Genomic DNA, 12,150 nt, shown 5'->3' on the forward strand with positions numbered 1-12,150 from the left:
ATTATTGCATCTGACCTTTCAGGTAGTGATGAGGAAAAGCTTTTGAGAATTCTGAGAGAATTCAAATCGGCAATTGGAAGGAACATAGCAGATATCAAGGGAATCAGACCTTCTTATTGCATGCATAAAATTCTGCTAGGGGAAGGAAGCAAGCCAAATGTTAAGCCGCAGAAGGCTAATCCGATAATGAAAGAGGTTGTGAAAAAGGAAATTCTCAAGTGGCTAGATGCAGGGATCATCTATCCTATTTATGACAGTTCTTGGGTGAGTCCAATACATTGTGTGCCGAAGAAAGGAGGTATCATTATGGTCACTAATGAGAAGAATGAGCTCATTCCTACTCGAACAGTCATGGGGTGGAGAGTTTGCATGGATTACGGGAAGCTGAACAAAGCCACGAGGAAGGATCATTTCCCTCTTCCTTTCATTGATCAGATGTTTAATAGGTTGGCTGGGCATGAATACTATTGTCTTCTGGATGGCTATTCGGGTTATAATCAGATTTGCATTGCTCTAGAAGATCAGGAAAAGACTACCTTCACTTGTCCATTTGGTACTTTTTCCTTAGAAGAGTTTCTTTTGGGTTGTGTGGTGCACCTGCCACATTTCAGAGATGCATGATGGCTATCTTCTCTGACATGATTGGTTAGAATATGGAGGTGTTCATGGATGATTTTTTTGTGTTCGGTGATTCTTTTGAGGAGTACTTGCAAAATCTTGGCGCAGTTCTTAAAAGGTGTGTTGAGACCAATCTGGTTCTCAACTGGGAGAAATGTCACTTTATGGTGCAACAGGGCATCATTCTTGGGCACAAGGTCTCTAGTAAAGGACTTGAAGTGGACAAAGCCAAGGTGGGGTTCGTTAAAAACCTTCCTCCACCAATTTATGTTAAGGGAGTCCACAACTTTTTTGATCATGCGGGTTTCCATAGGCGGCTCATCAAGGACTTCTCGAAATTCTCTAAACCATTGTGTAATCTTCTAGAGAATGATGTCCCCTTTAAGTTTGATGACGAATGCCTAGCTGCTTTTGAGATCTTAAAGAAGAGTTTAATCATGGCACCTGTCATAACTGCGCCTGATTGGAATGAACCTTTTGAGATGATGTGCGATGCAAGTGACTTTGCAGTTGGAGCAGTTCTTGGACAGAGGAAGAACAATATATTTCATGTGGTCTACTATGCTAGTAAGACCCTAAATGGTGCTCAACTGAACTATACTAATACTGAGAAAGAACTCTTAGCCAATGTCTACGGTTTTGAGAAGTTTCGATCTTATTTGTTTGAGACGAAGGTGATAGTTTTCACTGATCACGTTGCTATTCGCTATCTCGTTTCGAAGAAGGACTCGAAACCTAGATTGATTCGATTGGTTCTTTTACAGCAGGAGTTTGAATTGGAGATCAAGGATAGGAAAGTTACTGAGAATCAAGTCGCTGATCATCTATCGCGGTTAGAAGATCCGAGTGCGACTTCATAGGATAAGACATTGATAAATGAGTCTTTTCCCGATGAGAATTTTTTGGGGTGCAAGAAGGGGAACTTTGGTTCACAGACATTGTGAACTACCTTGTTAACAATATAATGCCTCCAGACTTGTCTTCTGCTCAAAGGAAGAAGTTTTTTCATGAGGTAAAGTGGTACATGTGGGATGAGCCATTTTTCTTTAGGCAAGGAGTTGACCAAATCATCAGGAGATGTATTCCATACAGCGAGACGGGGGTATCTTGCGAGACTTTCATTCAATTATTTATGGGGGCCACTATGGTGGAGAGAAGATAGTAGCTCGTATCCTTCAAGCAAGATTCTTCTGGCCTACATAGTTTAAGGATCCGCATCGGTTCATTTTGAAGTGTGATCGCTGCTAGTGTGTTGGTAATATGTCTAAGAGGGATGAGATGCCTCTTAATGTGCTTCTCGAGGTTGAGGTCTTTGATGTTTGGGGAATTGACTTCATAGGGCCATTTGTCTCATCTTGCAATAATCAGTATATCTTGTTGGAGGTTGATTATGTCTCGAAATGGGTTGAAGTCAAGGCTTTACCGACAAATGATGCAAAGGTAGTGCTAAATTTTCTTCATAAGCAGATATTCACACGATTTGGGACTCCAAGAGTCATAATCAGTCACAAGGGATCGCATTTCTGCAATCGCAAGTTCACTGCTATGATGCAGCGATATAATGTGAATCATCACATTGATACAGCTTACTATCCTTAGACTAATTGTTAAGCTGAGGCATTTAAAAGAGAGATCAAACGTTATCTAGAGAAAGTTGTTTGTCCATCAAGGAAGGATTGGTCTTTGAAGCTGGATGAAGCTGTTTGGGTGTATCGAACAGCATACAAGACTCTGCTAGGCATGTCACCGTTTCAGTTGGTTTATGGTAAGGGATGTCATTTGCCTGTGGAGCTAGAGCACAAAGCATATTGGGTTTGAAGAAATTAAACCTTGATATGGATGCAGCTGGTAAGAAAAGGATGCTTCAATTGAATGAACTCGACGAGTTTCGACTTCAGGCGTATGAGAACAATAAAATGTATAAGGAGAAATTCAAGAGGTGTCACGATAGGGGTTTGGTGCTCAAGTCATTTGTGTCGGGCAACAAGTTCTTTAGTTCAACTCTCATCTCCGTCTTTTTCCTGGAAAGTTGAAGTCAAGATGGTCAGGGTCGTTTGTTGTCAAAACTGTGTTTCCACATGGAGCGGTGGAGATTTTTGAGAATGATCCAGGCCAAGCGTTCAAATTAAATGGGCAGCGTTTGAAGCATTACTATAGAGATACAGAAAACCGGGAGGTGGTTAGTGCCGTTTTAATATCCACTTGATATGGGGATTCTACGTCAAGCTAGCGACGTAAACCAAGCGCTTCTTGGGAGGCAACCCAAGTTTGTTGTACATTGGTAGATAGAGGAAGAAGAAAATAAGAAGAAAACTCCAAAAAAATTAGAAAAAGTAAAAAATTCAGTTCAACTACAGAAGCACGGCGCACCCGCGCTGGGAAGCGGGGCAGTCACGCTGATAGAACAGAGACTGTGCACGCCCACGCTGCCTGGCAGGGTGGCCGCTCTGGATTGACAGAAGCACGGCACACCCGCGCTAGGATAGCGCGCGGCCGCGCTAGCCCGTGAAGCTGAAAAAAAAATAGAAAAATGAAAAATTCAAAAACAAAATAAACCCCAGCCGAATTTTACTCCCTCCATTTCCATATTTCCTTCTCCAAATCAATTTCATTACCCCCATTACTCCCATTATTCCCTTAATCAAATCCCACTTCTTTTCCAAAACTAATTCCCTATATATACACACACTTATACACAATCTTCTCCATCACTTCTTAATTCTCAAACACAAATCTCTCTTATATACTTTTCTTTTCTCAAACTTATTCAAATTTAATGGCTCCCAAGAGACAAAGAACTCAAGTTAGCAGCAGCACCACCGATTCTTCGAGTGTTGGTGGTGTGAGGCCTTGGTTTTCTACTCCAGAGGCTGAAGCGGAGTATGTGAGGCTATTGAGGAAGCCGATTGCGAAGGAGAGGGGTTTCCTACCATCGGGTAAGGATGGTAAGTTGCTAGAGATAATTTTGGAGATGGGTTGGGTCATTTTTTGTGAGACACCCGTTGTTGTGCCCATGAATGTTGTGCGCGAGTTTTACGCGAATTCGAAGGCGCATAAGAATTGGTTTACTGTGGTGAGGGGGTTGATGGTGAATTACAGTGCTGAGGCTATTCAGAGGGTGCTTAACTAGCCCGAGAGGAGGCCAGAGCAGGAGGATTGGAATGCTAAGATGGGGGATAATTTTAACTTGGACTTGATTGTTGCTACGTTGTGTGTGCCAGAGACTCATTGGAAGTTTAAGAGGGGCACGAACGAGTATGCCACTTTCCCTGCATCGTGCATGAACAGGTTTGCACGTGCATGGAATTCTTTTATTTGTGCAAACATCATGTCATCTTCTCACGTGCATGATGTTAATGTGGAGCATGCACGGTTATTATGGGATATTCTGCAGGGTGATTATGTGGACTTGGGGTCTGTGATTTATCTGGGTATTTTAAGGTTTCTTCGAGGCAGCACTACAAGATCTATTTCCTATGCGTCTATTGTGACAAAGCTGTGTATGGCGGTCGGAGTTCATTGGCCCACACACGAGTAGCTGCAGATGCCCAGTGCCCCGATGGACAGTTCGACTATAGCAGTGATGCAGGAGTGGTACAGTGGGAAGCCGGATGAGAAGGGGCTCGGTTACTCTTTTGATCACTTGCCGGGTGGACGACCAGCTGATTAGACATATAATGGTGGTTCTGCTCAGACATATAATTGTTGAAATATTGAGTTCTAAATTTTATAAAATCCCAAAAATAAATATTGAAATTATAAAGTTATAAAAATAATTTTAGAGACAATCCACATATTTACACAAATAAACTTGTATTAAATTCACTTTTAAAAGTGAAAATAATTCAATACAAGTCCATAATTAATTACACAACCACCCTGGACACCATAATTCACACACATAGATAAAAGTAAAACAACACATTGCTGACAGAAGCTATACACATATATTATCCAATTAATAATTTCATAATTACACTTTAATTAAATATAAAAGTATACGAGTCATTACATCATTTGTAATAACCCCAATTTTTGAGAAATTTTGAAACCCTTATGAATAGTGTTTTTGCTGAACGAGAAAACTTTTCATGCCACACTATGTAGGGGTTCTGTTATGGATATTCTGAGATTTTATTAGTACTCTATATGGTATATAAGTGTATGTAAAGATCGTCAGAATCCAATTCCGAACACTTTGATTTTTCCCGGAAATCCACTAGATACGGAAAGAATTGAGAAAAAGGTAACAGGATAAAAAGGATTTAAATTAAAGGATTATAGGAGAGGATCATAAAAGGAATATAATATATTGAGAAAGGTTAAGGGAACCTAAGTAATAAGATCCCGGGTATGATCCCTCAAACGATAAACGAGAACGAAAGATAAGCGAACCGTAAAACAAATAAGTGACCAAGAGACAAGCTTGTACAAGAAGCCAGGGATTGTGACATCATCAAACCACAAGGTGTGGACAAGTGGGAGCATTATGACATGTGCAAGGTGACATAGGCATGACAAAAAAGGAAGGAATTGTTGGATGATTGTAAACCACACAAAGTTCAAGGTTAGAAGGGTAATTAACCAAAAACAAAACCAAAACAACCTAGCTAGCCAAAACAAATCAAAGCAAACACAAAATTTTTCATTCTTCAAACATTGCTCTCGGCTTTTCATCTTTTTCAAAGGAAGAAAAATCAAAAATCAAGTTCCAAGCATTGTTAAATCACAAGGTAATTATCTAAGCTTCCTTGTACATAGATATGGATATGCTATAAGTTTAAGCTCCTAATTCCTTCACAATCTCTTCCAATAAATCAAGGAAGAAGATGGTGAATAGTAACCTTCAAGAAATAACTTTAGTTTTCTTGAATTTTTATGAAAGATTAAGGTTATACAAGCAAGGATCAAGGTTCTTTAGGCATTCAAAGCTCTTGTGTTGTGTTAAAAAGCTTCAAGGAAGGTATAATCTCTTAACCAAGCTTTGTTATTGAATGTTAAGAGCATAATATGAGTATTGTAGTTCATGAGAGGCTTGATGGTTGTGTATGTAGAGATTAGTGAGTTTTGGGATGTTGTTGGATTGGTAAATGTTGTTGTTTTGATTAAAAGAACTTAAGTATGATTAAAGTTAAGCTTAGGCATAAGTATGAATGATTAAATTGAATTGGTTGGGGTTGTTATGATGTGATAAGGATGGATGTTGGTTGTATGTTGGATTTGAGGTTGATTTGGGATGGTTTTGAATGGTTTAAAATATTGGAAATCGCGTAAACATAGCCGTCGTAACGTCCGATTTTCTTTAGACTGTTTTTGTGCATAACATTAGGACCCGAGAACCCCCTGCTAAATTATGACAATTGCCATGTCTAGATAGCTCATGTTACGAGCTTCGTTTTGATATGTAGTTCGTTCGATTCCGATGCACGGTTTAGGAGAAACGACCATTTCAAGTAACGGCGTTTCGCGAACGAAACTTTTCCCCTCGCCTTACTTTGAAACATAGGTTAAAGATCAAAAAGGGTTAATTAATGTATGAAACATTTATGGTAAGTGTGTTAGGCAGTTGGTAAGACACTCGCGAAGGAATCGCCTTAAAACTCGTAAAGGTTAAATTATTAAAAATGGTGGAGCCGAGGGTACCCGGGTGACTTAAGCAAATCAGTAAGCGCAAAACGAGCGTTAGAGTCTGAGTTGGTTAGAGTATAGATTTACAAGTGACTTTGGTTTAATTCCAACTTACTTGTTGCTTATAGGTTACCAGACTCGTCCCGAGCCATTCGTAACCCCCAGTCGCTCAGGCAAGTTTTCTACCCGTTATAACTGTTGTTGTGATGAATATATGTATATGCATTATCTTGCGATAGATGCATGTTGGTTAATTAGCAAATGTTGCGATATATTGAAGCATGCTGATATGGTATATATATGCATGCCTGTTTCGTATTCTTGCCATATATATCTGTTGGTTCAGTTGATAATACCTATGCTAGAGAATAGCGGTAACTTGCATATACCCTTAGTATAGGGACCCAAAGGTGAAAACATTTTCTAAAACCGGGAGTCGAGGATCCCGAGTAGATTTTATATATATATATATTTATATATATATATGGTTATAGTTTTCAAAACTATTAATCGAATAAGGTTTATTCGATAACTTTATTTTATTAATGAATATTATCTTGAATATTCATTCGAGGACTTATGACTCCTTTATATTATTTATTGAATATTACTTGGATATTCATTTGAGGATGTATGACTCCTTTATTTTATTTAATGAATATTATTTATAATATTCATTCGAGGTATTATGACTCCGCTTATTACTGAAATATATTCTTTATTTTATTAAAGAATAAGGTGTTAATAATCAAACTTATTTTCGATTATTCAAATAAAGATAATACTTTCATATAAGTGTATCTTTGGTTATTTAATACTCGTTTCAAGTATAAGTTTTAAAACTTCTACTTCAATTATTTTTTTTATAAAGATTATTCTTTATGGGAATATTATTTAAATAATAATATTCAGATATTTTCTAATATATCGGGACTGATTTATTTCATTAAATCAGCTTTACTCCAAACATTCTTAAAAATGTTTTCGAGTCTTCAAAATGATTTTAAAAGTTAGAGCGGATCCCAAAACTCGTTTTCCGATTTAAGATCTTCCTTTCGAAGGAGACTTAAATATTCGCTCAAAATCTCGGGGATCCGGCTCTGTGGTGTATTTTATATTCGCAACATGGTTGCTGTTTTGAGAAAACAATTTGATTACTTGCCCAATGTTCGGGAAGTAAGTCCATCTGATTGAGTCGGCATAAGCGACAGGCCGGGGTACGGTCTATAAAGTGTAAGTGGCTGGGTGGCAGTCCATCAACGCGTGAGTGGCCGGGTAACGGTCTAGCGCGAGGTCCTAATGCGGCCAGGGTGATGACCGGTGAGGAATTCATCCATCTACAGTAGAAAAGGTTACTTATTGGTATCTTTGCCTGATCAGCAAGATATCTGGTTTATGCCAAAATTCTTTTCCTTCCAAATTCATTGGATATTGCAACTCTGTTCATACTTTACATGACAGAGGTTTTCAGGAAATGTATGGGAGATATATATGAATATATTTATATATCGGGACTTAATGAAGTATCTCGTAACTTCATTATTTATAATGATATTCAAAGATTGAATCTATTCAAATCTTGTCTTGTAGTCTCATCTATGTGATGAACCTTTGAAACTGATTATAACTTGAACGGGGGTAGTTCAAGTAGTATTTGGGAAAGATATAAGTATTTTGGGGTATCTTGTAACTTCATCTTTTAAACTTATATCTAGTTAATGATTATCTTATGTATGACAAAGATTTTCAGAAAAACGTTGAGACAAGGTTAGATATATGAGATCACCTTGCAACGATATTTTTATACAGTTATACACTGGAACTCTGTGTATATTATGCATGGAAGAGGACTTCCAAGATTTTGAAAAGTATATATATATATACTGAATATTTTGCGACTTCATCGCATTAAGATATCAAACTTGGTTCATTTCTTTTGACCAAGACTTTCATGAGTACTATGAGAAGGCTCATATATTGTAAATCATTATACATATTATTTTGGTGGGCTTGCTGCTCACCCTTGCTTTATTTCTTCATCACACAACAACAGTTAGGAAAGATGGCCAGACTCCAGCAGACCCAGCGCAAGCGCGTGGGAAGCGTCCCGCGTCTTCCCGTTGATGTTGTAGCTGCTATAGCTGCAGAGGTAGATCTATTGTAGATCAGACCATCTACTTTTGAGAATCAATTATGTATAATTATAACTTGTGGCAGATAATGGCAATTAACTGTAAATTTATTAAGAAATCACTTTGGGTTGTAATAACTTTTAAATTGTGGATTCAAAGACTTGTACTTATTTAAATTTCATCTCTGAGACTATAACGGGTTGTGGTGTGTGTTATTGTGGGGTCACAGCATAAGGTTATTATTATTAATTAAGTGAAGTGATATTGTGGAAAGAAAGACCGTGACGACCCGGATCCCCGACCCCGGATCTGGGGGTGTTACATCATTCCCCCTTAAAAAGATTCTGTCCTCAGAATCTGACTTAACTAAATAAGTGAGGATATTTTTCCAAGCATATCTTTCTCTAACTTCTAGGTAGACTCTTCTACTCAATGATCTATTCAAACCATACTCACTATAGACATAAACTCATTCCTAGGGATTCGCTTTTAACGAACTAGAATTCGGATCGATCATTCCACGCAAAACAAATTCGGATAAGAGCCCTTTGGCTCCCAATCAACAACTTGGTTCAAATCAGGTACATATCGCCTTAACATTGACACGTATAACATATTATTTATATATATATATATACTGCAACTGTGGCGATAATACCAACTCATAAACAACTTTACCTATATTTCTTTATACCTCGAACGGTTCAATACATTTAGGACTCTACTTGTCCCTTCTATTTAACCAATCTCTTTCAAGGTGAAACTTTTTCCTGAACCACGATCTTAATTCTATATATTCATATTCTTTCGATGCAAATCCGCTTTCTTTCTTTCTCTTTCCCGAGTTATTTCAATTCTCTTCCAAATCAACACAACTACACTCTTATGGTACTGAATTAGTTCAGGACTTAATAATATCTCTACTTCCACTTTCTCTCACTAGGGTGAGGACTCACGCTTATGTCCACACAACACTTCGTAAAATAGTATTCTCTTACTAACAGGGTAACTATTATCATAGAGAACTCAATCCAAGGTAGGTGATTATCGCAGTTCACTTTTTAAACCCATCATATATATATTCTCCACATATCTTATATTTTCTGAATCACCTTCTCACTTTGACCCTTCATCTAAGGATGATAGGCAATACTCATTTTCAACTTAGTTCCAAACATTCGAACACTTTTTACTTATTCTCATCTGTCAAGGTTAGAAAGTAGTCTCATATATCCACCTTTAGATATTCGAACTCCAACTTTTACTCTTTCCAATTCTTCTATTAATTCCTCAGTAATCTTAACCATATTCATTTCTTTTCTCCTATTCAAGACATCGGTCCCTAAATGGACCTTGCTTGGTTGGTAGTTACTCAAACAACCGGGCTCATGACCAGAACTTCACACTCTTAAGGTTTAATATACAATTGCTACTGTTCACCCCTTTGCGGCATTTCTTTAGGATTTCAACTTGGCCTTCCTTAGCCCTTAGATGGCGAGGATGTTATCAATAAATACGATTATACCATGCAAGTACTCCTGATACACCACATTCCTCAATTCCTTATAGATAACTGATACACTCGTTACTCCGCCTATTATCACCAAAACTTACAGCGCTCATAACTCATTCTAATCGCAATCTTTGGTATGTCCTGAGGCTTACCTTTAGCTGACAGTAGTCTGATCTTAGGTCTTCCTCCAAGAACCAACTTGTTCCTTTCATAAATAATCAATTCTATGCAGGGTTACTTATTCCTATTCATCAACTTTTCCAACTTCTGATAATCATCACGTAACTTCATACATCCATTCCTCTTTCCTATAAATCACATCAGTGCACAACACAGAATGCACCTTGTTAGATATATTTGATAATGTCATGGCTAATATGATTTATGTTTAGTTTTCAGATCTTACTTAAACAGGATAAATCAGTACTTACTGAAAGTCAGGACTTAAGGATATCGGTACTTATATTATCAGGAGATAATCATCAGAAGATGGATATCAGAACTTAAGTACTGAAGGACGTTCAGATAAGGACAGCAGCTGATTAAAAGAAAGAAGATCGAGACAAACATAAGAAGAGATATGCATGAAGAAGGAATTCTATGAAGAATAGAATACTTGGAAGAAAAGATATCTGATTGATATATTTTAGGAAGCAGAATTATATTCCATATCAATTAGCAATTATCTTGTAATTGTATAGTATATAAACACAGATATAGGATTTACACTATAAGTGTTATCATTATCAAAAATATTATTCACTGTAACCCTAGCAGCTCTCGTGATATTTGTTCATCACTGAGAGGTAACAGTTCCATACTGTAACAGAGTTTATTGTTTCAATAAAGTTTGTTTTCTGTTACTTGAGTTATTAAAGTTCGATTTGATTGTACTTTACACTGTATTCACACCCTCTACAGTGTGTGTGTGACCTAACAAGTGGTGTCAGAGCCTATCTGTTAACGCACAAACAATTTAAGATCCAAACACAATCATGTCTGAAACAGAAACTCCAACTAAGCCCACCAAAACTGAAGAAGCTCCAAAGACACAAATTCAAAGCCGATATGAGACTATCAGAGTTCCCATATTGAGACCATCTGAATATCCCATATGGAAGGTGAGGATGACCATGTTCCTGCAAGCGACAGATCCAGAATATCTTGATAGAATTAAGGAAGGGCCTCACAAACCAACCAAGCTCGCGGTTGCAGTTGCAGGTGAAGCAGCAAAGACTGTACTAAAGGAGAATAGTGATTACACTGCTGAAGATATCGCATCAATTGCTAAGGATGCTAAGGTATGACACTTACTGCATAGTGCCATTGATAATGTAATGTCAAACAGGGTAATAAACTACAAGACTGCAAAGGAGATATGGGATGCCCTGGAAACAAGGTGTCAGGGAACTGATATGATTAAGAAAAACAGGAAGACAATACTCACTCAAGAGTATGAACACTTTGACTCAAAGGCTAATGAGTCATTGACTGATTTATATGATAGATTTGTCAAACTCTTGAATGATCTGTCACTGGTTGATAAGGAGTATGATCTTGAAGATTCAAACCTTAAATTCCTGTTAGCTCTTCCTGAATGCTGGGATTTAAAGGCAACAACAATAAGAGACAACTATAATCTTGATGAAACAACTCTTGATGAAATCTATGGAATGCTCAAGACTCATGAACTTGAGATGGAACAAAGCAAGAGGAAAGGAGGAAAGTCAAGAATAGTTGCTCTTAAAGCTGAAGAAGAATCCCCCAAAGCACCTACCTCAAGGAAAGACAAGGGTAAAGCTCTTTTCACAAAGTCTGATACTGAGTCATCGAGTTCTGAAAGTGATGATGACTCGGAATCTGAAAGCCTGCCTGAGACGGATGCTGATGAAGAGATGATAAAGCTGTGTGCTCTTATGGTGAAAGGGATCACAAAGATTGCATACAGAAAGTTCAGGAAGGGAAAGAAGTTTTCCAGGAAAGGCACAAGTTCTGATAAGAAGAATTTCAGAAGATCTGAGAGCAGAGTAGGAAAGTCTGACAGAGGAGATTATACAAATGTCAAATGCTACAACTGTGGTGAGAAAGGCCATATATCTCCTGATTGCAAGAAAGTGAAGAGTGACAAAGGCAAGGCTCTTGTCACAAAGAAGAAAAGCAGGACAGACACCTCAGATTCTGAAAGTGAGGAGAATTATGCCTTGATGGAAAATGCTGATAAGGCAAGTTGTTAGTCCCTTGACAATGTAGCAAGAATTA

The sequence above is a fragment of the Apium graveolens genome, chromosome 11 (genome assembly GCF_009905375.1).
Source record: "Apium graveolens cultivar Ventura chromosome 11, ASM990537v1, whole genome shotgun sequence".
NCBI classification, from domain to species: domain Eukaryota; kingdom Viridiplantae; phylum Streptophyta; class Magnoliopsida; order Apiales; family Apiaceae; genus Apium; species Apium graveolens.